Genomic DNA, 4,726 nt, shown 5'->3' on the forward strand with positions numbered 1-4,726 from the left:
CTCCATCCCACTTTCTCATTATCCACTGAAGGCATTTTTCCCACTGCTTCTCAAACACTTTTATTTTCCTCCCTAGCTCCTTCCTCTCTCTCAGATCGCTCTTCTCCCTCCTCCTCACATGCCTATCATCTTGACTTTTCCACATTAAAACCCTCTTGTAACTGACACAGACCCCTGTGAAACTCCAGGCAATTAATCGAACTCAGCAGAGCTTTTGTAAACCTCTGTGAAAAAAGGCCACAGGCTCATGTTGCTCTCACATTCTGTTTAAGTGGAACCTACAGAGATCCATGTTGGGCAAAGTTGTGAAGGAAACTACCTTTTATTATTTTATTTAAGGAAGAAATTAAAAATTCAGCTCATATAGACTGGAAAGAAAGAAAATTTCTTTCTACCCCTTAAATCTTTCTCCATGCTTATTGCCCACCATAAATTTTTTTTAAAGGCAACCAATGCAGTAAAACCACCACAACAAAGCTGGAGCAAATATGCTAGCCGAGCAGAGGCCAGATTTATGGTCAGAAATATGGAGTGTGTCTCAGCAGGGGCAGGTCATGAAATCCTATGAGCTAATATCTGAGGTGTGAAAACAGGCATTGTTGTTTAGTTAACTAAAGTCACACAATTAAGCGATTCTCAAAAATCAATTAGCCATATGTTATAACCAAGATGACATGTTTTTACAACTTCTCTCTGGATGTTTTATTGCCAGAGGATGCTCATGTGGGCACTAGAACAAGAAAATAAACCACCAGCCCCAAAGTAAAAGTGCAAAAATTCAGCCATGATTAATTAAGAGTCCAATCTGCACATGATGGAGTTGTGGAGCCGGCTGCATGGTGTTGGAAGGGTTCCTTCTCTGCACCCCCATTCTGTTGCAAAAAGCCAGAGGTCATTTTATTTCTTTCTCTTTGTTTTTCTGTTCTTTTTAATTGAGCACAGACACAGCTGTGAAAACTGGATATTCCATTTGAACTCCATATTTATGCATATAGATGATGGCTCCAAGGAAACATCATTTGAAGAGCTTTCCATGGAAAATGAAAAACGTATTTCTCAGGAGGAAACCCTGGTGGCATGCTGTTGTTCACCATAGATTTTGTCTTTCTGACATCCACAAAGGAAGCAACAAATGAGAGGTAGAGCTGGCCTCCCTGCCCCCTGTTGCTGTTGAGCCAGGCATGGGACAGGGACACAGGAGGACATGCAGTGGCCATAATACAGAACACACAGTAGGGTCCATTTTTCACATAGCCACAAATTCCTCCCCTTCCTGTACCCACCCCTTGGATCTTGGCCATTCTAGTGTTTTAGTCAACAGAACAGGGCACAAGTCATGTGTACTAGGTCGAAACCAGGTCCTCCGCACCCTACTAACGTTCTGCCCTCGTTTCTGGAATCCAGCAGCCACTGTGTGAACGAGGCCAGGTCGCCTGCTGGATGATGAGAAGCTCGTGGCCCTGGCTCCCACCTCTTAGCCAGAATGAAGCCAACCTCCACACAAGCACGGAGGGCCCCAGACCAGTAGACCCCACCTGACCTGTCAGTTGACCCCAGACCTGCGCAGCCCAGCTTCCATCAGTTAGCCTGACCTCACCAGCAGAACTGCCCAGCAGGCCTGTAGACTGGCCAGTGCTGATAAATAGTTGTTTAAGCCACTTCCTGATGGGGCAGTTTCTTATCCAGTGAAAGCTAACAGATGTAGTCAGTCGCTCAGAGGCAGTGGTAGCTGTGAAACTTTCAACCACGCAGGGCAAGATGGTCAGCCTCTACACACCATGCTGGGCAGCACAGGTCCTGCTGCCTCACATTGCCTTTGGAGTGGCATTTAAAAATACTGAAGGAACTCCGTGCTGTGTAGGGTGGCAGGATGTTGCCAGGCCCACATCCTGTTCTGTCGCTCACTGTATGACTTTACGTCTCAAATGTGAGCCTCAAATTTTCCATCATAAATTGAGCCTATTTCTTTAAAACTGTGCTTCTCAAAGTGGGGTCCCTGGGCTAGATGCTACAGCCTCACCTGGAAACTCGTCAGCAATCCACTTTCTCAAACCTCAACCCACACCTGCTGAATCAGAAACCTAGGACTGGGGTCTAGAAAGTTGTGTTTTAAAAGGCCCCCAGGTCATTTGGATGTGCCAGCTCAGATCTGAGAGCCCTGCTTTAATGTGTGACTGTGAGAATAAAGTGCTATCATCTATGTAAAACATCTAGGACAAGGCAGACACTCAATTCATAATCAGTCTCTCCCTTCCTTTCACTGAGTAGACTTAATAGAATGCATGAATGCATTTAGGTGTACAGATAATTAAGACAAATTAACACATGAAATATATATGTATAAATATAGGTAAAACAGATATAAGATTGGACACACACATTGCCACTTATCCAGGTAGAGGTCATTCAGCTTAAGTTCTATAAAACGGACAGCAGATGAGACCCCCATCATTTACTTTCTGCCTTGTCACCGGCATCATCAACACGTCAGTGGGGTCTTCAGAGGATCTTCTGACGGGTGAAGCCACAGAGTCATGTGGATGTGGTGCCCAGCTAGTGCCTGAGGTGAGTGTGGGAAGTGTGCTGTCAGGACACACTAACTCCACGCAGCCACAGCAGGTAGCTGCTCCCACAAAGCCTGGCATCTGGCTGTGCTTCCCGCTTTGTATCTACCAGGACCTGGGGAGAGGCGGGGAGGCAGGGCTGGAGGGAGGTAGGATGTGGAGCAGAAGGCAAGTCAGAGTCCTCCTGACTCACCGGGAGAGATGAGCAGGACATTCTCCATGCACTGGACCCCCTAACTATCCTAACAATGCCCTGAATTACAGGATGTCTCGTAAGGTGCCACGTTGGTGCCTGTGAACGCTGTAGGTGTGAGTGATCCGTGTTCATGAGCCTACACACAAGTGCTGCTGCATCCACAGCACATTGGTGTCGCCTGCTAAATTTGGGTTCTTCTGTAGGAACTTGTGAATACACAGAAGAGAGCACAGAACGAGAGATCTCATCACTGCAGAAACCAGCACAATGTGTGCCTGGAACCACAGAGGCATGTGGGCAGCGGAGGGCTGCTTGTGCAGAGAGGAGGAGCATGAGAAAGAGAGAGGGGGGTCCCAGAGACTGCCCCTAACCTGGTCTATGCCTCTGTGCATTTCCATGAATTATGCCATCCTGGGAACAAGCCAATTGCCCCGCCCAATACTGCCGTTTGAAGTCACTGGCCTCTGCCAGGAAAAGATCCAAATGCTGTGGCCCCAGGACCAAGGAGGAGCCAAGGGCATTTGGTCTTTGCAAGGAGTTGTTGTCTCTAACCACAGGGGCTCAAGTCCAGGTTCAGTGGGGCCAGTGGGATGTCTAACTACAAAAGGGCAGCTAAGTTGGACTCCAGCTGAGCTGTCAGAGGCCAATGATAGTGCTACAAGGTGAGCAAGTGGGTACTGGGACCCGCCGGGCTCAGGCTCCCTTACCAGAGTGAGCCTGGGCCTTGAGAGTCCTTCCCTGGACATGGCCCAGCTGAGAAGAGACTCACCTTAGCATATGGTGGCGGCAGTTCTGGGGGCTGGTCAGGGAGGGTGGGCTAATTAAGGGACCTGAGCTCCCCTAGCTGCAAAGCAGTCTGGAGCTGCAGGGATAGATGCTCCTGGGACCTCTCTGGCCATGGAACTACAGGAGACTCCATCTACCAATCTGGCCAACATTCAGGCTCTGGATTCCATATTCTACCCCCACTCCTATTGACTAAGATCTAGAGGAGATGAGGAAACAAGCATTCGCCCTGCACCTGTCTGGGGTTACTTCTCACCCTACACAGTGCTGAGCCCTGACATCCATCACTTTACTCAGTCCATGAGAACTCCAAAGTCATGTTTTATTATCCCATTTACAATGAAAGAAACGGGGCCAGGAGCCACCTCCCAGATCGTGATCTAGAATCTCTGCATTCCCCTCCTATCAGGCTACCCATGGTAACCACTCTTCTATCTCTCCAGACAAGGTTTGCTTGTTTCTCAACACCATTTGAGTGGCACCAAGCAGTAACTACTCTGGGGTGTCCCCGTGCTGTGTGTATGTGTGGTCACCCAGGGTGAGGCATGCAGCCATCATTTATTGGGTTGTATTGCTTTGGTGTACTTTACTGTATGAACACACCACAATTTGTTTATCCATCTTACTGCTGTTGAATATTTGGGTTCTCCCCAGGTTTTGACTATTTTGAGTAAGGTTGCCATGGACATGTCTGACATGCCTTTCGAGGACAGAGATTTCTTTCTGCTTGGGATATACCCAGGGGTGAATCTTCTGGGCTGGGCCGTGTATACGTGTTTAACTTTAGAGCTAACTTCAGCCCTCTAAAGCGGTTATCCAGGTTGCCATCCCACTAGGAAGGGATGAGAGTTGGGGTTGCCCTGCACCCTCATCAGCACTCACCATCATCAGTCTTTCCCATTTTATTTGCTCTGGCGGGGGTGCAGTGGTATCTCCTTGTGTTTTTAATTTCCATTTTTTTGAGACGGGATCTCACAATGTTGCCCAGGCTGATCTTAAAGTCCTGGCCTCAAGTGATTCTCCCTCCTCAGCCTCCCAAGTCTCAGGGATCACAGGCATGAGCTTTAACTTGCATTTCTCTGGTGAGTGATGAAGAGCCAGTTTTTGAACTCAATTCTACTTAATTCCAGACTCAACTCTCCTCACTGCTCTGCTCTATAAGATTCCAGCAATGCTTTGG

The sequence above is a fragment of the Piliocolobus tephrosceles genome, chromosome 9 (assembly GCF_002776525.5).
Source record: "Piliocolobus tephrosceles isolate RC106 chromosome 9, ASM277652v3, whole genome shotgun sequence".
NCBI classification, from domain to species: domain Eukaryota; kingdom Metazoa; phylum Chordata; class Mammalia; order Primates; family Cercopithecidae; genus Piliocolobus; species Piliocolobus tephrosceles.